The sequence below is a fragment of the Megascapheus bottae genome, chromosome 15, assembly GCF_031878675.1.
Source record: "Megascapheus bottae isolate mThoBot1 chromosome 15, mThoBot2.hap1, whole genome shotgun sequence".
NCBI lineage: Eukaryota > Metazoa > Chordata > Mammalia > Rodentia > Geomyidae > Megascapheus > Megascapheus bottae.
This window is the reverse complement of record NC_143523.1, coordinates 31,447,974-31,474,409: the sequence shown is the minus strand read 5'-3', so window position 1 is coordinate 31,474,409 and position 26,436 is coordinate 31,447,974. Positions and strand designations below refer to the sequence as shown.

Sequence of the window (26,436 nt, the reverse complement as noted above, 5' to 3'; positions counted from 1 at the left end):
GACTCCTAATCCTTCTCAGGCATCCATAAGGCCTGCACAATTGAGTACTGGGTGAAAACTAAGAGCTGAGTAGGTAGAGCTCAGCAGTAGAGTACTTTCTATCATGAACTATGCCCTATGGAGTTTCATCTCCATATACCAAAAAGTAAAAAAGAAACAAAAATGGAAAGAAAAGCTGTTCCACTACCCCACTTCCAGAGAATTATGGACTCCTTGAAGTCATTGTTGGACACTAAAATTTAAAAAAAATCATACGGACATCTACATAGAAAATAAAATAACTGAGAGCCTGAATAAGCTAACAGACTTAATTCTACAAAGAATTGTTTTAAGTATATTTTTATTATCCCTAAGTAGCTGTGCAAAATAGTTTATGAATACAGTTCATCCTGATCAATGTCACCCTTTCAGTGAAATCACCACTAGGTATTTGTTCAGAGCCTAGTTATACCAAGCCACTCATTTTTTATCCTATTTATATGAAGTTATATTGTATCTGTAAATAATCAAATATAGTTACAAAAAGCAGCTGCCACATTAATTTTTTTAAATCTAGGATTCTCTTAATTCAAAAGTGTTCAATTAAAGTTTCAAAGCAATACTCAATGTTTGTTTGTACATTACACAAAGAATATCACTCCCTCATGATACCAATATATAATTTATAAACCCAACGATGAAGCAGTTTTACCTCAATAAAAAGGAAACAGAATATTATCTTAAATTCAAAACATCACCAAGTATCATATTCATATGACAATATTCACAGTTTAAGCAATGTTGGGATAGTGAACTTAATTAATGTCAGCTCTAGGTGCTTGCAGGTCATGTGACCAACTGATTAAGAAAAAGAAACAAATATAGGTAACAATTATTTCTGGAGGTTGAACCTAAGGATTTGCAATACATCATTCTTCTAAAAAGTCTTTCAAATATTGTTTTAAAAGCAATATAAAGTTAGGGGTCATAAATGGCAAATAGAACGAACCTGTTTATCCTAAATTCCCTCAATGTCCCTATTAAAGTGAAAGGAAAAAAGAAAAAAATATTCATAAAACCAAAAGGAACAGACACTATCAGAATAGACAATAGACAATTTAGAAGCTGGAATTAAGAGACAACTGCTAAATTTGAAATGCAAAAAAGGCAAGCTCAGTAAAGGGAGCTTTTCATTTATCAGAAGGACAGGAAGAACTGAAAAAGAATTACAATGATTAAAGTGTGTATAAAAAATATTTCCAATGGGGCCAGGAGTTTGGTAAGAGTTCTTGCCTGGCATGAATGAAGACCTAGGTTATCAATTCCTCAGTACCATATATATATAGAAAAAATCTGGAAATGGTGCTGTGGCTCAAGTGGTAGAGTTCTAGTCTTGAGAAAGCTCAAGGACAGTGCTCAGGCCCTGAGTTCAGTCCCCACGACTGGCAAAAAAAAAAAAAAAATATATATATATATATATTTCTGGACACCTGTGGCTCACACATATAATCCTAGCTATTAAAGAGGCTGAGATCTAAAGGTGATGGTTCCAAGCCAGCCTGGAAAGTCCATGACTCTTAGCTCCAATTAGCTACCAAAAAAGCTACCAGTGGAGCTGTGTCCCAAGTGGTAGAGCACTAGCCCTAAACAAAAGAAGTTCAAGGACAGTGTTCACACCCTAAGTTCAAGCACATACACAAACAAAAAATTTATTTTATGGTATGTATGAAAATTAACTCAGAAATGGGTTAAAGATATGAGTAAATATGAAATTATGAAAACCCCAGGAATAAAAGTTCCATGGCTTTGGATTAGATGATGGCTTTCTTTCTTATATGACACCAAAAGCACAGGTAACAAAAGCAAAATAAACAACTAAGACTAAATCAAATAAAACCAGCTCTACACAGCAAACAAACATTCAAGTGAAAAGTAAGCTACAGAATAGGGAAATAAAAGGGATAGGGTTCTAGATGAGTAGTAGAGTACATGTCTCGCAAGCACAAGGACCTGGTTTCCATACTCTGTACCAAAGAAAAAAATGAATTTAAAAACCATTTGAATATAAGAAGCTATCTCCTAACCCTGTATCTAATGATAACATAAAGAATTCCTACTACTCAAAAAAACCCCAAATAACCCAATTTTTAAAACAAACAAATGGTGGACCACATCTTTAATCCCATCTTCTCAGTAAGCTATCAAGAAGATTGTGGTTGCAGGCCAATCTGGGCAAAATGTTAGTGAGGCCTCTATCTCAACAACAACAGTGGACATGGTGGCAGGAACCTGTCATCCTGGCTATGCAGGAAGCACGAGGAGGAAACATGAGGAAGAGGACTGCAGTCTATGCCAGCCCAGGCAAAACACCTGAGACCATTATCTCAAAAATAACCCAATCAACAAAGACTGGGGCGTGGCTCAAGTGGTAGAGTGTCTACAAAGCCCAAGGTTCTGACTTCAAATATCAAGGAAAAATAACTTAAATAGATACATTACATAGAACCTTGGAGAGAGGAAGGGAGAAAAGATGGGAGGAGGGAGGGAGGGAAGGAGGCAGGACTAGCAAAGTGTTGCCTATGAGAGTTAAATCCTTAGCAACAAATCAATATATAAACCTAAATTTTTTTAATCAATAGATGTCACATAAAGCATGTACTATGATGTTTAGAAATAGATAAGTAGACACTAGAAAATAATAACTAAGAGCTGAGAAGGGCTAGCTTTAAGCAAAAGAGCAGTGAAAGTTCAAAACACAGATTTAATATTATTTGAATTATTAACATTGCACATGGAATTATCTGAGAATTAGGAGAGGTAAAAGGGTAAGGACAGAAAGGAAAAGGAGAAAAAGATTGATTTAACAAAGCAAGTCTACAACCTGTTACACAGTAGAGATCTTCAATGTTAAAGAACAATGGAACTGTCCTAACATTATGCAAATGGTTACTGATAGCTTGGGATAGAATCTCCAGTCACCATGCATAAATTCTGCAAGTGCTGGACCACTAACAGCCAAAGTGAACACATGCTGTGGAAAAAAAATTGAATGCTTAAAAAAAATGTGACTCTCTTCTAAAAAAAAAAAAATCTTCAGTGTAGGAAGAGAACCTGTTGTAGTACTTTTTAAAAGTACTCCACAGTACTTTGTTTTATATAAATGCATGGTTGTTCAATATACATGTGTAACTAAATTAATTAAATGATATACATATATCTTTGATTATTTCATCTGTGTGTAGGGGGGTGCACACACACACGCGCATGCACCAGTCCTGAAGCTTAAACTAAGGGCCTGGACACCATCCCTGAGCTCTGCTACTTAATGACAGTGTTTTACCACATTAAGTACAGCTCTGTATCCAGCTTTATGGTGGTTAATTGAAGATCAGAGTCTCAAGGACTTCTTATCTGGCTATAAACTGCTTTCCTTACCTCTTAGCCTCCTGAGCCACTAGGGTTACAGGTTTCAGTCACCAACACCTGGCCCAAATATTTCTTACATATACAATGCGGCCAGAAAGAACTATTTAGATCGTCTCACTGGGAATACACAGAAAATATAAATTCTGTATCAATTAGAAATCCACTTACCTGACCCATGTTGTTACTGTTCTTCATTAATCTCCTTCTAATCTAGAAGAAAATAAGTAAATTAAAGGGCATTCTTCTTATAATGAGTTTCTGATAGAAAATCAAAACTAAAAATCAAAGTAGTTACTACTCTTATCTTATTATATCCATAGGGAAGGAAGGGAACTTCTCTGTACTTCCTGGCTTATTTCTGGCTACCCTGGGTTCAGAGTAAGCTGCTGTTAGGCGAAGTCAAATATATATCTGCCAATAAAATACTACACTACAAGTGCATCATCCCCAGTCAGATAACCAGCTGCTAATTTACTATAATAGGAGTAAAAAAACACATGAGATATTTATGTTTGTATTTCTACCACAATGCAATCAATAGGAAGCCAAGTACAATAACCACAGGCTTCATACAGAACTGTAGGCTCAACAGACTTGTACCCATTGCATAGTAACCACTGAACAATGCTTCCTTACTTTGGCTCAAGAAGGACTTTCTCAATTCAATATAGTATGGCTGTCAACATATGCATGTCAATATTTAAGTGAACAACGATACACACATGCGATTTGGCATACTACAAAAAGGGGAAATGTTATCTTTGTGAAAAAAAAACAATAAACATATAATAGTACTTTACATACAACCAGAACTCTGGAGTGCTTTAACATCCTTACTCTGAATACTACATACTGATCTTGCTTGCTGGCAAGATCACTCAGAGGTCATTGTTATCTAGTAATTTGTCTAGAAATCTAAGAATTTCTGTATGTATAAAATAAAATACTGTGAGGGAAAGAAGCAAGTTGCAGCCAACTGCAAGGTAGGTATTATTTCAGATAGCTATTACCACATCTAAGGTATCTTTCCCTGGTGGGTTGTTTGTTTGAGGTCAACCTGCAAGTTCTTCAGGACTCTGGGACAAACAGAGAAGCTATTTATGGTACAAATCCAACACCCTTCCTATTAGCCAGGAAGCAAACACTGCTAAGCCTAAGACAGAGGCAAAAAGATTAGAAGAGTGTCGGAGGGAGTTTGGCTTCCTTTCCATTTGTATAAAAACACAAAGACAATAACTTAATTTGTATGTGATAGAAGCTGAGACTAAGTCATTAATTCACTTGATCTTCTAACCCCTATATGAAGGCTGCTTTGCTCCACAGAGCTGACAGTAGACTCAAAGCAGCAGTAGGGTGTCTGAAGTTAGTAGATAAAGCCATGATATTATAAACAACAACAAAAAAAATTCTCACAGAAACAAAGTCAAATAACTGGGTACCAAATACGTAATGCTGTCCCTGCCTATGAGTGAGTAAAAAGGAAAAGAGTCCAGCTCACCCCTGTAATTCTCGCTACTGAGGATTGCAGTTCAAAGTTAGCCCAGTCACTAAAGTCCGTGAGACTCTTATCTCCAATTAACCACTAGAAAACCAGAAGTGGTGCTCAAGGGGCAGGACGGTATCCTTGAACTGAAGAGCTCAGGGACAGGACCCAGGCCCAGAGTTCAAGCCCCATGACCAAAGGGGGGTGGGGAGAGGGAAGAATCCAGTTATGCAGGATCTACAATTCTGGGCCAAAATAACTGAGAGACTGTAATTTATAAACCAGGCCCTCTCCTCAAAGAGAACTTAAAAAAAAAAAAAAGAATCTCATACCCCATAATTTTCTGACATGTTAACTAATTCCACCATGCTACTTGGTCTACCTCACAGAACATGGCTGTCCCTCTGAGACAGTCACAGATGCAGACAGGCAAAATTAACACTGGCTCCATGCCAAACTTTCATAAAGGTTTCATTTCTATGGTAAGTACTTTCAAAAAATAGGGGGTAACAAACCCACTACCTGATTAATGTAACTGTAACCCCTCTGTACATCACCCCAACAATAAAATAAAAATGCTTTTTTAAAAAAGTAAGGAAAAAGCCGAGTACAGTGGCTCAAGCCTGTCATCCTAGCTACTCAGGAGGCTGAGATCTGAGGATTATGGTTCAAAGACAGCCAGGACACTACAGTCTGAGACGCTTATCTCCAATTAACCACCAGAAAATCAGGCTCAAGGGACAGGGTGGTAGCCTTGAGCTGAAGAGCTCAATGTCCAGGCCCAGAGTTTAAGCCCTATAACTGACCCCCAAAAAAGTAGGATGGTTCGAAATGGGACCACAGTTCAAAAACTGACCATATCTACTTGATCCAATGCAGACCTTAAGCTCAGAGGTTATATAACTTGTTCAAGGTCAAGTACTCGTCTAATGCTGCACCTGGGGAAAGTGGCCAGGGGTTCTAAATAAAGTCTGCTGAACATCCGCAGAGTATAGGGCTGAATGTGACTTGATCATGAATATACCTAAATATGCTTCTCACCTTCAAGTCATCAGTGACGCTCTATTCTCTAGCTTAAACTGATTTGACTATTACCTAGTGCAAAGGGCATTAACAGCATTCCTTCCCTCTGTGACATGGAAGAACAAAAATAGGCCTGGCTGGACACTATAGATAAGTGCCAACACAGCTAGAACCTCTTGTGATCTTCCCTAAATGGCATCTAGCTAGAAAAAGCTGCAGCTTCTGAAACAGACATCTTCCGTGAAGACACATGCTCTTTCTGAACTATATGATTAAGCAAATTAACTATGCATACTATGCACAGTAGAATGTCTAGGGAAAAGATTTCCTAAATTGCACTTAGGAGATGTGACAGTAAACTTTTCATTCTGACTGAGTAAAAAGGGAGGCAGGCCAAGCACCGGTGTCTTACACATGTAATCCTAGCTGTTCTTGAGGCTGAGTTTGGAGAATCATGGCTCAAAACCAGCCTGAGCAGAAAAGTCTATGAGACTCTCCAATAACTAGCAAAAAACTGGATAAGAGATATGGCTCAAATGGAAAAGCACCACTCATGAGAGGAAAAAGCTGAGTGAGAGCATGAGATCTTGAGTTTAAGCCTGGGAGACATAAACCCAATGACAAAGTATTGTGGGGATGGGCTGCATGAAATAAAGGAACCCTCCATTCCTAAAATCCCAGTACAGCAATACTTAGACTCCAATGTGTTTTCTACAGGTGTCTCATCCTCCAGAAAAGCACACTGGAGTAAGAAAAGGTTCCAAAGGTAAAAGAACCAGAGCTGAGGAAGGAAGAGATGAAATTCACTGCATTCAGTCAGGCACTGGCAATCCCTTTTTACAAGTTTGTATCCATAGTCCAGCCCTTTCAATGCTTAATACTCCATCGATGAACAGCCAGGCCAAGGTTCCATCTTAAGGTCAATTTGACTGACTGATTGTCCAGACAGCAATGAAAGATAGTGCTGAAATCCACTGCTACTATGTTACCACAGTGTGCCAGAGACATGTGACATGTGAGTAGTAGAAGGCAAGCTTTATTTATAACAGTTTTGCCCAAACCCTATTATTTTTTTTTGGCCAGTCCTGGGGCTTAGACTCAGGGCCTGAGCACAGTCCTTAGGCTTTCCTCAAGGCTAGAGCTCTACCACTTGAGCCACAGCACCACTTCTGGCTTTTTCTATGTATATGGCACCAAGGAATCGAACCCAGGGCTTTGTGCATGCTAGATGAGCACTCTACCACTAGGCCAAACTCCTGGCCCCCCAGACCCTATTATTATACTTCATTTATTTCTTCTCAGGAGAAAATAGTACAAAATCAAATGTCACAAACCAGTAAGAGCACAAGATCAATATTAATTGTTCTTTCCCATTAAAATTATACTTCATTAGAATATTTTTTAAAACATTGAAAACTTTATGCAAAGAAGAGTTTGGTGTAAGGGAAATAGAAAATTCAAAGTTTGTGGCTTCTTCCTTTAATGTCTAACTCTCAGTAAGACAGTTGAAATGAATAATCCTTCTATTCTTCCACTATCTTGTTATTTCTCATAAAGTATCAAAAAGGCCCAAGTGAGGTCCCACCTTTGGGGAATAGAAGTCCAGCCTCCTTCAGGCAGCTGGCACTAGCTCTTCATGAGGGAGAACAGCTCTCCATTCTGCTAAGGATATTTTCATCTGTGTTACATCAGTACTGCCCATTACTTTCTCCACAGAAGAATGATGCTGGAAAATTCAACATCTGGATTGACTCATTTGTCTTGATGTGAAGTTTCAGAAAATGAGTCCAGAGAGGGAGAACTAAACCAGCAAAGATTTATTGAAGAAAAAGGCAAGCAGAGCTCCACCTAAACACAAGGGTTCCAAGGAAGGGCACCACCTGGGGTAAGTGCCTCTAGGAGACAGCAATGCAACTCTCAAGACCATTGGAGAGCCTGTGGGCTACAGCAGGCCCCAATCAGAGACATGGAACTCACCATGAATTCTCCAGCCCTTGTGACCAGATACCCATTCAGAACTGAGATCCAATCATCCCAATATTGCACAAGTCCTCCAAGGGTAATAAGCCATGCAATGTTGCCCAAGGGCCTTCATTCACAGCAGCTTAATACCATGGCGATGTGCTACCACGGATTGCACATGGAACAGCCCAAGGCCATGGTGATGGATGCAGAATCTCTATGAGAGGAGCCTTTCCTCTTATTGCCTTGCCTAACTTTTTCTAATCTCAAAAAGCAAATCATGCATCTAACAAACTGAGTGCCTGAGTGGAGATAGAGACTAAGGGGCAGCTTCCTGAAGAAACTGAACCAGCACAACACAGGGTTTACATTTCTATGAGGCACAGAAATGGCATCACAAAGGCAAACAGCAACATGAACAATATACACACTTCCTTGTTGGGGCCAGATACAATCCCTAGACATATATTTCCTTTGAACCCAGGACACTGGCTGCGAGACCTAGTGAAAGCCCTTTTGAGAAATCTATGTAAGAAATACAGGTCAAATCGAAAAGGTTTTGTAAATTCACATGAAATCTTCAATTATGCTCCATTTACAAAATCAAAATCTAGGTTCTCATCTCACCATTAAGACCCACCATTACTTTCTTCATTTATTCTTTTTTTTTTTTTGGTCAGTAATGGGACTTGAACTCTGGGCCTGGGTACTGTACTGAGCTCTTCAACTTAAGGTTAATAGTCCTCGACAATCACTTGAGCCACAGTGTCACTTTCAGTTTTCTGGTGGCTAATTGGAGGTAAGAGTCTCACAGACTTCTGGCTTTGAACCAAAATCCTCAGATCTCAGTCTCCTGAGTAGCTAGGATTACAGGCAGGAGCCACCAATGTGCTGCTTCCTCATTTAGTCTTTATTGTTTGTTTTGAGGCTGGATTTCCTATGTAACCCAGACTGCCCCCAAACTTTCAATTCTCCTTTTTCTCCTCCCAATTGTGGAAATTACAGGCATGCACAAACAAACCTCACCACACTAAGTCAATACTGTCAACACTGGACAAGAGATGGATATTTCACTGCTAACTGCTAAACTACTTGCTCCTGCAGTACAGGTGAAGTCCTCCCCAGGCTCTTCCTCACCTGTCTCTCCAGGCCCATCAACTGACTCAGAAGAACAACAGAAATAATTCATAATGATTATTACACGTGTACTCAATAAATTTGAACCAAGCTGGGCATGGTGGCTTAAGCCTGTAATCCTAGCTACTCAGGAGGCTGAGATCTGAGGATCACGGTTCAAAGCCAGCCTGGGCACTAAAGAACCTGAGATTCTTTATATATATATATATTATATATATATAATATTGTAATTAATAATATTTTCCAGATAGAAGGTACATTAATTCACATATATTGATACCCTTTCACATGTCTTGGTCCCCATTACCCGCCCCTCACCCCCCCCCCCCCGTCTTGGTTTACCCCCTTCCCTATCCAATTTCAAATAACCAAATACAAATAAATCCAATATATCAGATAACAAAGTGAGATACTGTAACAATATGAGATAACCAAGGGACAGCAAAAGAGACAAGAGATAACATAGTACATTAAGGACAACAATCATTCATTATATGGCTTTGTTTCAATATCCTGGAGGTCTTTTCAATTAGCTTCATACTATATGGCCTTATGTATCAAGGTTTTGCTCTATTACAGATCTCTGCTAGTAGAGTCCAAGGTTTCTACTGATTATGACAAATGAGGGAAACCATTGAGCCTAAGTTCCTTTGAGTCTGGCTTACTTCACTTAATATGATTTTTTTCTAAGACTTTCCATTTCCTAACAAATGGGGCAATGTCGTTTTTTCTGACAGCAGCATACAACTTGTTGATCCACTCATTAACTGAGGGACATCTAGGTTGGTTCCATATTTTTGCTACGGTGAATAATGCTGCAATGAACATTGTTGTGCTAGTGGATTCAGTATGCCCTAGTTTCTGGATGGTTGGGTAAATGCCAAGTAGTGGAATTGCTGGGTCATAGGGGAGCTCTATGTTTAGCCTTTTGAGGCACTGCCATACTGCTTTCCATAGTGGTTTAACGAGTTTGCACTCCCACCAACAGTGTAGTAGTGATCCCTCCTGGCCACATCCCCTCCAGCATCTGTTGTCATTCGTTTTCCTGATCCTGGCCATTCTAACTGGAGTGAGGTGGAATCTTAGAGTTGTTTTGATTTGCATTTCTTTTATGACCAGAGATGTCCAACATTTCTTCAGTGTCTATAGGCCATTTTTGTTTCTTCTTCAGAGAAGACTCTCTTTAAGTCTTTGGCCCATTTTTTTTCTCTTTTTTTTTTTATTGTAATTAGTAAAAGGGTTACATGATATTTGCCAGATAGAAGGTGCGTTAATTCACATACATTGATACCCTTTCACATGTCTTGGTACCCGTTTCCCTCCCCCCCCACACCCCCCACCCGTCTTGGTTTTCCCCCCTTCCCTATCAAATTTCAAATATCCAAATACAAATAAATTCAATATATCAGATAACAAAATGAGATACTATACCAATATGAGATAACCAAGGGACAGCAAAGGAGATGAGAGACAACATAGTACATTAAGGACAACAATCATTCTCTTTGGCCCATTTTTTAATGGGATGGTTGTTACTTTGGAGATTAGTTTTGGAGTGATTCAATTTTTTGAGTTGTTGATATATTTTAGATATGAGGCCTTTGTCTGTTGTTTGGTTGGTGAAGATCTTCTCCCACTCTGTAGGCTTCCTAATTAATTTACTAGCTATGTCCTTTGCCATACAAAAGCTCTGCAGTTTAATACAGTCCCACTTATCCAGCCTTTTTCTGATTTGTTGTGATTCTTGGTCCTTATTAAGAAAGTTTCTACCTGTGCCAAGGAGGCCTAGTGTATCTCCTATTCCTTCTTGTAAAGTTTTCAGTGTGTCAGCTTTTACCTCCAGGTCTTTGATGCATTTGGAGTTAATTCTAGTGCAGGGTGACAAAGAAGGATCCAACTTTAGTTTTCTGCAGGTGCTTAACCAGTTCTGCCAGCACAACTTGTTGAAGAGGCTGTCTTTCTTCCATTCTATTTTTTTGGCTCCCTTGTCAAAGATTAGGTGGCTATAGGTCTGTGGTTTAATATCTGGGTCCTCAGTTCTATTCCATTGGTCTTCAGGCCTGTTCTTGTGCCAGTACCAAGCTGTTTTGATAATTATAGCTCTGTAATAGAGTCTAAAGTTTGGAATTGAAATTCCTCCTGCACTAGAACCTGAGATTCTTATCTCCAATTTATCACTAAAAAATGGGAAGTGGGGCTGTAGCTCAAGGAGCAGGGCCATAGCCTTGAGCTGAAGAGCTCAGGGACAATGCCCAGGCCCAGGGGTAGGGCAGTAACCTTGAACTGAAGAGCTCAGGGAGAGTGCCCAGGCCCCGAGTTCAAGCCCCATGACCCACCAAAAAAATCATAATAATAATATAAATTTGAACCAATAATTTTACATTCATTGAATACAATGTGCCTTGCATTTTGTAGTCTATTTCCACTACCAATTTCTTTTTTCTTTCATATATTTTTATTATAATTAATAGAAGGGTTACATTATATTCACCAGATAGAAGGTGTAATACTTCACAAACATTGATATCCTTTCTCATGTCTTGGTCCCCATTTCCCTCCCCCACCCCAGCCCCTCATCTTGTTTTCTCCCCTTCCCTATCCAATTTCAAATAACCAAATACACATATATACAACTTATCAGATAACAAGATGAAATACTGTAACAATATGGATAGCCAAGGGACAGCAGAAGAGATGAGAGATAACATAGTACATTAAGGACAACAAGCACTCAGTATATGGCTTTTGCTTCTATATCCTGGAGGTCCTTTCATTTAGTGTCATACTATATGGCCTTATTTATCTAGGTTTTGTTCTCTGAAAATCTCTGCTATGAGAGCCCAAGGTTTCTACTAATTATGCCAAATGAGGAAAGCCATTGAACCTATGTTCCTTTGAGTCTGGCTTACTTTACTTAATATTTTTTTCTAAGTCTTTCCATTTCCTTACAAATGGGGTGATGTCATTCTTTCTGACAGCAGCATAGAATTCCATTGTGTATAAATACCATATCTTGTTGATCCACTCATCAATGGAGGGGCATCTAGGTTGGTTCCGTATCTTTGCTATGGTAAATAACACTGCAATGAACATTGTTGTGCTAATGGATTTTGGATGTCCTTGTTTCTGGACGATTTGGTAAATGCCAAGTAATGGAATTGCTGGATCATAGGGGAGTTCTATGTTTAATCTTTTGAGTAACTGCCATACTGCTTTCCATAGTGGTTGGATGAGTTTGCGCAGGATGTCCTTGTTTCTGGACGATTTGGTAAATGCCAAGTAATGGAATTGCTGGGTCGTAGGGGAGCTCTATGTTTGGTCTTTTGAGGAACTGCCATACTGCTTTCCATAGTGGTTGGACGAGTTTGCACTCCCACCAACAGTGAAGTAGTGATCCCTCCTGGCTACATCCCCTCCAGTATCTGTTGTTATTAGATTTCTTGATCCTGGCCACTCTAATTGGAGTGAGGTGGAATCTTAGAGTTGTTTTGATTTGCATTTCTTTTATGGCCAGAGATGTCAAGCATTTCTTTCATGTGTCCATAGGCCATTCTTATTTCTCCTTCAGAGAAGACTCTCTTTAAGTCTTTGGCCCATCTTTTAATGGGATAGTTATTTCTTTGGAGATTAGTGTTGGAGATTAGTTTCTTTTCACCAAAGATTAAAAACTGTTAATCCTTCCAAAAACAGGAAGTCCTCAATGTATGTCTACTCTACTATAGTCTAAGCAGCCTCTGTTTGCAGTAGGTGTCATTATCAATGTAACTAGTCTCAGTGTAGTTAATGCCATACCCAAAACATTGTGCAGATTTCATCCACTTAATCGCTATTTAAAAACCAATTTAGGGGGCTCTGCTTTTGGAATTCAGATTACTTTTGATGTGGAAAAGACTAGGTATTAACTGGAAATTAAAGGAACTAACAGAATGAGAACTTACTAATTCAAAATACTTTGAAGTAACGTATCTTCAAAAAAATCCAGCATGAATCATCAAAATAGGCTATTATTATAACCTTTAAAAGACACAACCCCTGTTCTTCTGTATTTCCAAAAGTGGTAAAATTGAGCAATGAAGAATGAAAAATGAACTAATCAGAAATCCCATGTTTACCCCAAAGTAGGAACAAGTTAAAATCTGATGGAAGGCATAGCTTAGGAAGGCAAATGTTTATCATGGTAAATAAGTAAGTTAAGAGGAAGGAAAGAAAAGCTGGGTGCCAATATTCATACCTACAATCTTAGTTACACTCAGGAAAGAAAAAGAAAGAAAAGAAAGAAGAGAGAGAGAGAGAGAGAGAGAGAGAGAGAGAGAGAGAGAGAGAGAGAGAGAGAGAGAGAGAAAGAAAGAAAGAAAGAAAGAAAGAAAGAAAGAAAGAAAGAAAGAAAGAAAGAAAGTGAGTGGTGCTGTGGCTCAAATGATAGAGCACTAGCCTTGAGCAAAAGAGCTTAGGGACAACGCCCAGGTCCTGAGTTCAAGCCCCATGACTGACAAGAAAGACAGGAAGAGGAAGAGGAAAAGGAGAGGAGAGGAGAGAAAATGTAGGAGGGGTAAAATTCATTTACAAGGAAGATTAACAATTTTTGTTGTTTGTTTTGCCAGTACTAAGGCTTCAACTCAGGTCCTCACAGTCTCCCTAGGCTTTCTTGTTCATGAGTAAGAGCTCTAGTCATGAGACCTGAGCCATGCTTGCAGCCACACTTTTTGCTGGTTAACTAGACATTCCTGCTCATACTTGCTTTAAATTACAGTCCTCTAGGTTTCACCCTCTTGAGTAACTAGGATTATAGGCATAGACCACCACACCCTGGCAATAAAAATGTCTTTAGGGCTGGGAGTTTGGCCTAGTGGTAGAGTGCTTGCCTAGCATGCACGAAGACACGGGTTCAATTCCTCAGTACCAAATATACATAGAAAAAAGCTGGAAATGGTGCTGTGGCTCAAGTGGTAGAGCTCTAGCCTTGAGAAAATCTAAGGACAGTGCTCAGGCCCTGAGCTCAAGCCCAGGACCGGAAGAAAAAAAAATGTCTTTGAAGTAGTCTGACAGTAGACAGAGTTTCTCTTTCTAGGTAATTCTGCTACTCAGGTTCAGTTGTCTTCAGTGTCATTTCTATAACCACCTGACAAAACTGCACTCACTTCTATAGCTAACTAAAGCAGAGAAACTCCTAACCCAAAGAGAGTCATTCAGAAACTCAGATGAAGTATTTTGTTTTTACTTCAGGTCAGTCTTAGACCATGATTCTATTTGGCTGGGATCACAAGTGTATCCTATAATGCCAAGTTTACTGAGATAGCTTCTTGCTTACTTTGTCTTCAGACTAACCCCAAACTGATGACTGACACTTGCCTTCTAACTCACTTGTAGACTACCCTTGAACTAGCTTACCTACTGCCTAAATCTTACAAATGCTAGAATTCTAACTATGTGCCACTATATCTGTTCTTGAACATAATTTTTCAACAATCTAATCAGATATAGTTTCATGCTTCATGAATCTAAAACTGCTCTGTGTGGTCACATACTTGAATTTGGGAAAGTAAAGGTTTCCTTTTACTCCTAAATCCTTACAGCAGAACTATCTTGATCATTGAGGTCCCCTCTTCTTCCTCTTCAATTTCCACTCCTCCCTTTCAAACTCTCCTAATCCCTCCACAAATACTCAATCTCTAGATATCAATCCCTGCTTTGAAGCAGGGCCTGTGGGTACACACCTGTAACCCCAGCAATGAAGTTCAGTCCATAGAGGTCAGCCTTCAGTACATAGCAAGACAAAGAGTTCCTCACTAGCAAGAACAAAGCAGGCCTTGTACATGCTAAACAAGTGCCCTACCACTAAGACACATTTCCTGCCAAAAATCTTCACCCCCTCCCTTATTGCTGAGATGTCATGCATTTGGTTGTTAAACCAGTAATAGCTATGAGCTACAAAGCACTAGATAGCCTAGGAAAACAAAATTAAAACAAATATCCTCAAATTGCTTGGTTATATAACACAATATTGGTGACATAACTCTCCAAATACCATTCTGGACTGAATTTTTTGTTTTCTCCTCAAATAGAAGAAAACTTTTGTAATATCCGTGTGAACTCCTTGCTTTTCTTCTGTTCATAAAATAAAAACTCCCTGAAAAATATAAAGATGGTCAAAGATAAGAAGAATTAAAAACAACCTTAGAACTCAACTTTAGAACATGAATCTTTTTTGTACAGCATCAGAAAAGGATTTTTTTAAGCTTTTACATCAACTTTATTCTCAGAGCCAACCTGTGAGTTAACAAACCCCATATTTGCTAATTGTTGTAGGAATCCTATTCCTTCTTACATGTACCAAAACCTCATATTCAGCAATGAGTTCTGGGTTACAAAAGAGAATTTACTGTTTGCACCTGTCTGTAAAGCTGTTACAAATTAAACACACCCACACACAAGTGCACTGAGATGTAAATCTAAGCTCCAAGAACCTCACCTGGCATATAGTGCTAAACAAATGTGATTAATTCCCACATAATTTCTATGCACTTGTTTGCACATTTTTGTCTGTTTTCTATACTTGATTTTTATATTGTTTACTCCTAGTATAATTCTTATTATTCTTATTTTACAGTCATTATTTCAAAGCCTTATGACTATATATGCTGTTTCACCTTTCCATGTAGAACATATTTCCAGGCAATTGAGCAATTAAATATTTGTCTCCATTTCTGCTAAGCCCTTGCTCCTTTTCTGAGAGATGGCTGGTTCATGCTTTCTGCAGCGTTGGGACATTAGGACTGTTGTAGGTTTTGTTTTTGTTCTTGTTTTCTTGTAAGAGTTAATCAGGTTCATTGTAAACTTTGGGGAATCATAGTGGGGTTTTATCAAATGAAGAGCAAATATACACACAATTTTACAAGTATACCCTGAACATTTTCTCATTTCTATTATGTAAGATGTATATCTTCTATAATACATCACACTATAAATATATTGAATATTTTTGGCATTTTTCCTAACATTTAAAACAAGAACTCTAATATAGCCCAGAGATACCCCTGGATTCTATCAAGCACTTCAAGAAATTTATGAGTCAATTCTTAAAGTTCACTACATTTATGGGTATATACAGATATATAGAGATATAGATAGATTCACTACAGTGTGGGTATAGATAGGTCCATAAACCCAAATAAATAATCATTGGAAATGTTCGATTCTGTTCTGATTTTACTTAAGCAATTCTCTAAAATCAGACTTTTAAATCAATAGGCTCCTTCCTGAAGGTGAAGGAGATATAAAACTGCTCCCAATGAGGCTAGGTGCCAATAATTAATTAGCAAGTTAATCATTCAATCAAATGTTTCCAAGGGTGGAGAACTGGGGGAAAGGGAAAAGGAGAATTTTCCCACCATCTCAGTTTCAATGATTTCAAACCTATTTTTAAGATTTGAGTTGCTAATGGAAAGTCTGTCACAATTGCAATGAACTGTTTTGGCCCCCAGTCAGTAACAAGTCCTAATCCCTCAACACCTCACAATCTGCATAAGGGTACCTGGAGCTAGTTTACACTAATACCTGCAAATTCTCTCTCATCCTCCACCACAACACATTTCCTCACCTCTGTGCCTTAACTGACTGATTATGGCCCAAATTTCAGTTCCTAGCAACTTTACTGGTCGAAGATTAAAGATGCTATTCAAAAACATATAATCATTTGATGCTGCTAACATGCATAATGAATCAAGTTCTTCCATTAACTATGTTCCAGAGAAACATTTTTATATTGTATAAACACAGCATGAGAATAAATGAGGCCTATACTTCTAGGCAGAGAAGGTCCATTACCAAAAAACAACCTCTAGCCCAGTTCATGGCAGTTGTCTAGTTACCTAAGCAAATATAGTAAGTAACCCCTTTTCTTTTTTTTCTGTTTTTTTTCCATTGCCAGTTTATTAATTTACCTTTATTTTCACTATTTACATTTATTCCACAAACTAAGAGGACTATTAAATACCATACTAAAGTTGTTCAAAACCACTGAGAGTTTATCAGAATAAAAGCATAGACAAGCTGGATGCTGGGTGGCGCAAGCCTGCAATTTTAGCTACTCAGGAAAGTGCATTCTAATGATTGAAGCCAGGCAAGAAAGTCTGTGAGATTCTTATCTCCAATTAACCATCATCACACAAAAAAGAGCGGTGGCTCAAGTAAGAGTGCTCATCTTGAGCACAAAAGCTCAGGGAAGGCACTCATGCCTTGAGTTCAAGCACCAAAACCACTCTTGTCACCAAAAAAATAAAGCAGACAACAAACTACCCCACTTCGAGAATTTTACATTTAACCATATGATTTTATTACACTGACACACATAAAATTGCTGCTTCAACAGATTAGAAACTGGACTGTAGTACTTGCTTGGAGAGGCTGGGAATGTGGCTTGGTGGTAGAGTGCTTACCAAGCATACATGAAGCCCTGAGTTCAATTCCTCAGTGACATATATGTAGTAACCTGTCAGGATTAGCTGTTTAATTTTGTCTTTGTTTTTGTAAAACTACTTAAACTGCATGACCAACTGCTTGTGGTTTTTTTCCTGGTGAACAGGACCACCTGTGTGTGGTACTCTCCTTTAAAATCTCAGCCCCATGGAAGATCCGGGCTGCTCTCTATCAGTCCAAAGGTGGAGAGTAGCCACTGCACTGCTACTAAACTGACTCATATCTCCATTTGCTGGGTGCTGGTGACTCTATTGCTGGGGGGTTTCAGGACCCCAAAATGACTGGGATATAACAATAAAAATAGAAAAGAATGGAAGTAGGGCCAGGAGCATGGCCTAGAAGTAGTGTGCTTGCTTAGCATGTATAAAGCCCTGGGTTCGATTCCTCAGTACCATATACCCAGAAAAAACTGGAAGTGGTGCTGCAGCTCAAATGGTAGAGTGCTAGCCTTGAGAAAGCCTAAGGACAGTGCTCAGGCCCTGAGTTCAAGCCCTGGGATTGGGGGGGAAAAGGAAAGGAAGGAAAGAAAGGAACTGACTCTGACTACCTTCTCACATATGGGAAATAACCTAAGTAATCTTTTTTTTTAACGTATCTCACTGAAAACACATAAGGGATGTGGCACTATCAGCAGGAAACGAAGAGCAAACTCTATACTGACCACAGAGCTTACAACTATGTTTCTGCACAGCAAACACTTAACAACTGCTCTCCAACAACTTCATGCTTTCAGTCAAAATTTTCCTTCACCCAAAAAATCCTTTCCTCCATGACAACCTTCAGTTTATAGTCTGCCTTTAAATCTATTTATATTTTGAGAAAATTTGACTCTTAAAAACCTGCTAGTAAAAAAGGAACAAGTTCGATGGAGGCCAACAATTTCATCAAAACTGCTTAAGAAAAATGTCATGTTTGAAATACCTTTCCAAAATAGCCACAAACTTGTTCTGAAGTTTCACGGTATGCTGCTTCAAGACATCACCCTTCCAAATGGCTTCCTTGGAAAAGTCAGAAATCATGCAGGGCTCCTGTACATTTTCCCGAAGCAAATGGGTAATACAAGGAAATAGCCCAGATTTGACTTCAGAGATACAAGAGGAATCCAGGCAGCTGCCAATTTGAGAACTTCACTTTGAGAAAGGCTTGTACTCTCTGAGCCTTGCAATGAATGAGGAAAAACAGTGTGAATGTGTGTGTGCATGTATGTGTGCATGTGTGTGTGCGTGTGTGTGTGTGTGCATGTGTGTGTTTTCAAATCTATAAATCAAAGAAAGATGTGTAATTATTTTAATTATTCTAACTATTCCAAAGTATGAGCAAGAGTGAAGTTTCATTACTGATTAAAAATTGAGAAGGAATATAAAATGTTATCAGACAAATTTTGAAATTAAGAGTATAAACATGACATTTAGTAGAAGGCACTAAAGCTATAAGGTATCACTGACACAGGGCAGTTGCCATTTTCCCTAGTGGACCTCAGTGGGTGAGGTCCAGGGATGCTGAACAGGACAAGGATGGGACAGGACTACAGTAAGGCCTTCCTTTAGTTTATAACCCATTGGTAACTATGAGGAACCTGGGTTGCAGATGACATGGCTTCTCATTCACTGTGTGGCCCTACTGATCTATGATCAGGCCATTTAACTCTGAGTTCCATGCTCCTCAAAAGTAAAATGGAAATGAAATGACTAACCTCAAAGAGATCTTCTGAAGCTAAGCAATGGGTGGCTGACATCTATAATCCTAGCTACTACGGAAGCTGAGATCTAAGGATTGTGGTTCAAAGCCTGCCTGGAAAGGAAGTTTCTGAGACTCTTATTTCCAATTAATCAGCAAAAATCCAGAAGTAGAACTATGACTCAAGGGATAGAGCATAAATACCCAGTAATTGCACCTTACCCACCCCCCAAAAAAGGACAAAAAGAGACAGACAGACAGACAGACAGACAGAGTGAGAGACAGAGAGGTCTGACAAGTCTAGAGACATGCAGAGGCCAAACCAATCTTGATTCTTCCACCCAATAATTGGGGGGAGGGGTCCCTTGGGTGCTCATGATATCATGATATGTTAATCTCATTTCCTCATCCCCCCAAACCCTCAAACCAAAGAATTGTAGCAATTCGATTAAAAGTGGTTCAAGACAGGTTAACAGATAGTAAGTGCAGCCCTGATATGTACTCTACTTGAGGCCTCTTCAAACCCCAGTATGAAGCCTGTGTACTTTCAAATAAACACATCTACCTCAGATCACCCCTAACAAGAACAATTAGTTAAAAGCAGAGATTACTCATTAATTAAACTGGCATTTTAGCAAATGATCTTTCAAAACACATCTGCAAGGTAATTTTAAAAAATAAAAAGAGGTCATATCAATAGACACTAATAGTGCTAACTTTAGAGGTATAGGCCACACGAGGTTTCCAGGTATGTCCCACAACATGATTCCTAGCCCAGAGGATTCAATGGCAAAACTCAGATACCTAACTTCAGGTTAAATGCTGGAACATCAAAGCCAAAAATCAAAAACAAAATCTAGTACCAGTGGTCATATTTATAATTCTACCTACTTGGAAATATGGGATATGAGGATTTGAAAAAGCTAAACCAAACAGAAATGTCCATAAGACTTTTACCTACAATTAACCACCAAAAACCCAAATATGAAGGTGTGATTCAAGTGGTAGAGCATGCTGACAAAAAAAAGCTCACAGACAGAACCCAGACCCTGAGTTCAAGTCACAGTACTAGAGCAAAAAAAGGTAGAACTTTAGGAAGATGGTGAAAACTAACAATACAAACAATATTTGCAGAAATAAACTCAAAGTTTGCAATCCCTCTGCCAGACTAGTTGATCTGGATGAAAATGGGACAAAAATGTGTCACAAAGGGCACACAGTTCAGCCAATAGACCCACTCAGTCCTATAGTTATACTGACTGAAGATCCTCTGAAGATTACAACTTGATACTGACAGACACTAGGCCCAGTCCTCCCTGCAAGGGTCCCTAGCTCCTCATCCAGCAAAGTAAATGCCCCTTATGCTAACCATAGCCATTTATCAGATCTTCAATTTTAATGGGGTGTTGAGGGCCCAGAATCAAAACTCTGTGGTACAAGCGGGAATGGAGGCACTTTATTAGTGATTAAATTGTACCTCCTTGCAGTAAAATTTGGCTGAAACATCTCAATTTTAGGAACAAATGTTTAAATATGTTATGTATTTGAGACATTTCATACATGTAAGCAGGATAGAAACTATAATCAAGATAATGTCTCCAATGATTGGTCATTTACACAATACATGCTCAAAATGTAGTTTCACCAGGCCCAACAGTAAGCCACAAGGTGTATTTCTACCCCTGTCATGAAAGTTTGTCTCTTCTGCACAGAGACAAAGGCATGTGGGTAAATGGATGATGGATGTAAGAATACCTCTCTCAATACCATTATAAAAGCTATACAGTCTACGTAGGGAGCTGTTAAGTGAATCAAGGTCATGTCACAGAATGACACTGCTGCTATAAAAATGACACATATTTCTAATTGCTTTTGTTTATTTTTGTAGATTCTAGGATTTGACTGCAGGATTTGTTGGGCTCACTCATGTTCAACAGGCACTCTACCACATGAAATGTAAATCTAGCCTGTTTTTTGTGGGGTTTTTTTGCTGGTTAATTTGAAGATAGAGACTCATGATTTTTGCTCAGGCTGACTTTGAATTGCAATCCTACAGATCTCAGTCTCCTGAGTAGCTAGGTTTACAAATGTGAGCCACTTGTGCCTGGCTATATTTCTAATTTTAAATAGGTTAATATGGAGTTATTTCCAAAAATAATTTTAAAAGATAAAAGATTGGGACAACATGCATATTACACACACAGTATGCTTGCATCCACATCTACAGGGAAAAGCCAATGGCTAGCAAAGGGAAGGGAGAGCCAGAGTAAAGGCAGGTTTCCACTTTCTATGTTGTTTCAGGAACTTCTCAAAGCCATGGGAATATATCTTTAATTTAAAAATGAGTAACAATTTATCTTTAGGGAAGGAGGGAGGGTTCCCTGTCAGTTGTCCTTCCATGCTAAACCCAGCGTATGAAATGACAGAAAGATTCCATCAGGACTGAGGACCTAGCCACCTTTCCTCTCGGGAGATGACACATGCATTTTATGGTGTCCTTCAGGAACAGCTCTACAAAACATTGTGAAAAGTCCATCTTTGTATACTGTAATGTGTCTTGGCATAAATGTCCTGCTACCTTTGCCACCAAGCAGGTTTATACTGCTAAGCACTCGTCTTACATAAAGTAAATACCACAAAAAGCACTCTATTGACTTGTAGCTGTCCTTTATCCCCAGCCAAATGCCTCACACACTGGCTGAACCTGTTTGCATCAGTAAACACCAATGTGCAGCTTAAACAGTTACATTACACACTTTGTCATCACCTCTCCATCAGTCCCACATATCACCCACAAAAATTATAGGGTACCCCGACTGGCCCTTTCCTCACAATCCAGGCCAGCCTAGCTGATAATGGAGAATAGCTATCAAATATCCCTAAAAGAAAAAAGACCACCCCCCCACTTAGCACCTGAGGCAAGCTACCATCCCTTATCTATTCACTATGAGATATGTCAACTGCATAACCTGCCTGATCCTGGAGATTCTCATCTAGAAAATGGTGCCAGTTATCTCACCTATCTATGGCTCCCAGAACAGCTGTGAGGACCACACTAGGGCTTCTGGCATCCAGGCAGCCCTCCATGCATGACAACTAGCATTATTACCATTCTGGGCAACAGCCAGGAGCCTCATATGAGATGCCTTAAGTCCTCCTGTCCACAGCCAGCTGATCAATACCAACTAATATTGTTACCATACATGCAACTGCATTCCTCTTCTGTCCCCAGGTTCCACTCCAGCTCTACCTATTACTAAAAGTGAACCTCAGAAAGATAATAGGGGCTAAGGAAATAGAAGAAGCCATCCAAAATTTCCTATGGAATAAAAGACCCTATATAGCAACCCCTACGGAAAGCAGTATGGCAGTTCCTCAAAAGACTAAACATAGAGCTCCCCTATGACCCAGCAATTCCACTACTTGGCATTTACCCAATTGTCCAGAAACAAGGACATACAAAACCCTCTGACACAACAATGTTCATTGTAGCACTATTTACCATAGCAAAGATAGGGAACCAACCTAAATGCCCCTCCGTTGATGATTGGATCAACAAGATGTAGTATTTATACACAATGGAATTCTATGCTGCTGTCAGAAAGAATGACATAGCCCCATTTGTAAGTAAGGAAAAAATCCTATCAAGTGAAGTAAGACCCAAAATAAGACCCAAAGGAACATAGGCTCAATGGTTTCCCTCATTTGTAATAATTAGTACAAACCATGGACTCTCCTAACAGAAGATTATAATAGCACAAAACCTAGATATATAAGGCCATAAAGGATGAGGCTAAATGAAAGGATCTCCAGGATATGGAAATAAGAGCTTTATCCTGTGTGATTGTTTTTCTTAATATACTGTGTTATTTCTCTTCTCTTTTGTTGCCCTTTGGTTAATCTCATATTGTTTACAGTATCTGACTTTGTTACCTGGCATACTGTATATATGTTTATTTATTTGAAATAGGAAAGGAAAGTGGGAAAAACAAGATGATTGAAGGGTGGGGGGGGGGAAATGGGGACAAAAACATGAGAAGGGGTATCAACGTGTGAGAAGTAATGCACCTAATACCTGGCAAATGTAACTGTAACCCCTCTATACATTACAATAAAAAAATAATAGGGGCCAGGAATGAAGCTCAGTGGTAATTCTCTGGCACTCTCAGGCAGACCTCAGTGTTCTGAGGGAGGTGGGTAGGGCAAGCCCATCCTAACTCGGCTCCACCCTCTTCCCCCCACTGAAAAGTGAGAAAAAGAATTCCCTAATGTCTTTACACTGTGATCCACAATGCAAACCTCACCAAGGCTCACTTGAACCATCGTTAAATAGAGGAATTCTGGCTCCCTCACACCTCTCCCCTCCAAATTAGGGGAATATCTGTCAGATGCTCCCAATACCGCCACTGAACTTTTCATACTTAAAAGAGCAAGGTGTCAGAGACGGGACTGCTCTGAACAGGGCATGAGCCCTCACTTCTGCACTGCTACTATCCCTCAAAATGACATCAAGAGTGACTGTTGACTAACAAGAATCATGGAGACCCATCTTCACAAGCATTACAGTCCATGTGACCCTAACAGCAGTGTTAAGTGTAAAGGTTAGACCACAGCTTCCCAATTCTATCATGCTGAAATGTCCTACAGAGCTGAATGGCACCAGTGAGATGCCACAGCAAGTGGGTATTCAATTCCAGATTCAGATCCTGAGCTGGGTGTAGTGGCAGCTGCCTATAAGCCTAGAACTTAGAGGCTGAGGCAAGAGGATTGGGAGTTCTAGACCAGGCTGAGCTGAAATAAACAAATAAATGAATTAATGAATGAATGAATACATTCCAGATTCTTCCATTGACGAGTGCAAAGCAGATGATTCATCCGCCTACCACCTAACAGTGATTTCGACAGGACTTTTGGTTATAGGTGTCACTATAATTTCATCTGTTTACTCATCAGAATATGAGTTACATGAAATTTCTAAATCTTCCTTATCCATACAGGCTGAGAGCTACTGTTTAAAACCCTCAGAGTTAAAACTATGCTGATCATCCTCAGGGAAGTGGTCTCCAGGAGAAACCACTCAACTTGAACTGGACAGAATGATGAGTTACAAACCTACAACTTGCATGGGAAGAATAAAAAGCCTAGATCTCAGTGATTTCTCAGTGCCCTGTGTTTGTTCAGTCAGGCTGCATGAGTATGGTCAAATGTCTGAAATAGTGAGTTAATAATAGAATCCCTTTTATCCTTTGGAGGAAGACTTCAGAGCCAATCATTTCTTTGCTCTTAGAAAAATCATTACATGGTCAGGTGTGGTGGCTCACACCTGTAACCCTAGCAACTCAGTAGACTGAGATCTGAGGATCACGCTTCACAGCCAGCCTGGGCACTAAAGACCATGAAACTCTTATCTCCAATTAACCACCAGAAAACTGGAAGTGTCACTGTGGCTCAAGGGGTAGGGTAGCAGTCTTGAGCTCAGGGACAGCAACTAGGCCCAGAGTTCAAGCCCCACAACTGACAAAAAAAAGAAAAATAAAGATCATTACATGTAGCAAAATGCACGTAACAAAAGAAGCATTTTTAAGCATGTAGTTCAGTAGCAATCACATTCTGTACTACCATTATAAGAACAACATCAACAGAACTTCATCATCATCCCAAACAGAAATGTGGTACCATTTCACAACTCCTTACTACTCTGGCCACTGAAAACCACCATTCTACTTGTCATTTCTATGAACAAGTAACCTAGGTCATTCATTTAAGTAGACTCATAATAGTCCTTGTCCTTTATGACTGTTTGACTGTACTCTATAGTGTCTTGGAGATCATTCATGAAAGGATACACGGGAAGAACAATGGAGGAGGTGACACTGACCAAGATGCATTGTACTCATAAACTGATATGTTTAATTGATACTTCTTTGTACAACTACTTAAAGATCATTTAAAAAACAAATACAATTTTAAAATCAATACAAATTTGATATGAGAAAGGTGATGTATAGAGGGGTTACTCTTCCACAAGTCAGATAATGAGTACATTTCTTTTGGGGCAGTGTCACCCCTCCCTCACTCTCTCCCAGGTTTTCACTCACATCCTTGCCCACAAGTCAAGATGATTTTTTAAAAATATCCAATCCCAACGAGGAAAAAAAGTAAACACCCAGGGACCTCGTAGGAGATACCTCAAGTCCTCCTGGCCTCAGCCAGCTGCTCACAGATGTTGACTTTACCTGCTTTCTGTTAAACGTGCTTTGCTTTCTCCCTGACACTGTGGCATGGAATGTCCCTGGGAAAGAACACAGTCACTGTGGAGGTTAATTAGCCAGGTGGGAGAGACTGGAGCTAAGGTATGAGCTTCCCTTTCCATCTCTCCAGCATTTCCAGAACATCTACACAGTTAACTCATAACAACACACCTCTCAGAAGGACCCAGAACAGCGAGAGGCTCCCATTAGACCACACTTTTATACTGGCTAGCTGTCCTTTCCTGTTTTACTCTCCTAGTACAATGTCCTTTTTCTTGGTCTACTCATTCACCATCAGCTCTATTAAAACCAAAACTGTCTTCAGAAGCTCAAAATGCAAATAGTCAGTACAAAGTAACTAAATAAACTGGGACTATTTATTTTACAATTTGAGTGCAGTTTCAATCTTCTGGCACGAAATGACATGTTTCTTAGAAATATTACTGAAGTTGTATTTGTGTATTTGATAAGCTCAAAATTTATGCGACCAAAATCATTTTTTAAAAATTTATTATTATAAAGGTGATATGCAGAGGGGTTACTATTTCATAAGTCAGGTAATGACTTCATTTATTTTTCCAGTTCTGAGGCTTGAACTCTGAGCCTGGATACTGACCCTGAGCTTCTTCTGCTCAAGGTGAGTGCTCTACCACTTGAGCCACAGTGTCACTTCTGGCTTTTTTGACATTGGGGATTAGAGTCTCACAGACTTCCCTGTCTAGGCTGGCTTCGAACACTGATCCTCAGATCTCAGCCTCCTCAGTAGCTAGGATTATAGGTGTGAGCCACTGGTGCCCAACCCTACATTTTTTTGGTAGGGAAAGGTCACCCCTTCCTTTCTTCTCTCCCAGTCTTTCTATCTCATCTCTAACTCCTTTTAAGGACAGGTGATAATTCATCGCATGCATATATATACACCATACTTTGTTCCTCCTCTCATATAGTAATGACTACCTTTTTGTTATTATGAATAATGCTGCTACAGATATAATGAGATATTATCTCTTTTAAAATCCAGCTCCC

At 39.3% G+C, this 26,436-nt stretch overlaps 1 protein-coding gene and 1 non-coding gene across 20 annotated transcripts in view; both read right to left on the bottom strand.

Annotated features, from left to right (window-relative positions):
* Window positions 1-26,436, bottom strand: part of Sgms1 (sphingomyelin synthase 1) — a 244,916-nt gene that overhangs the window by 96,711 nt on the left and 121,769 nt on the right. For 15 of the 19 annotated variants that reach the window (XM_090346337.1, XM_090346330.1, XM_090346342.1 and 12 more), the window contains one exon: window positions 3,574-3,615. The exons of 1 other annotated variant lie outside the window; for it this stretch is intronic. The gene's annotated coding sequence lies outside the window, so the exon portion shown is untranslated. Of the gene's footprint in view, window positions 1-3,573; window positions 3,616-14,724; window positions 14,970-15,035; window positions 15,129-26,436 lie in introns of those variants that run through there. 3 more of the 19 variants (XM_090346344.1, XM_090346348.1, XM_090346343.1) reach the window with 2 other exon arrangements.
* Window positions 15,321-15,446, bottom strand: LOC150054131 (small nucleolar RNA SNORA40). Its single transcript, XR_016537950.1, has one exon. It is a non-coding gene; the product is annotated as a small nucleolar RNA SNORA40 (small nucleolar RNA).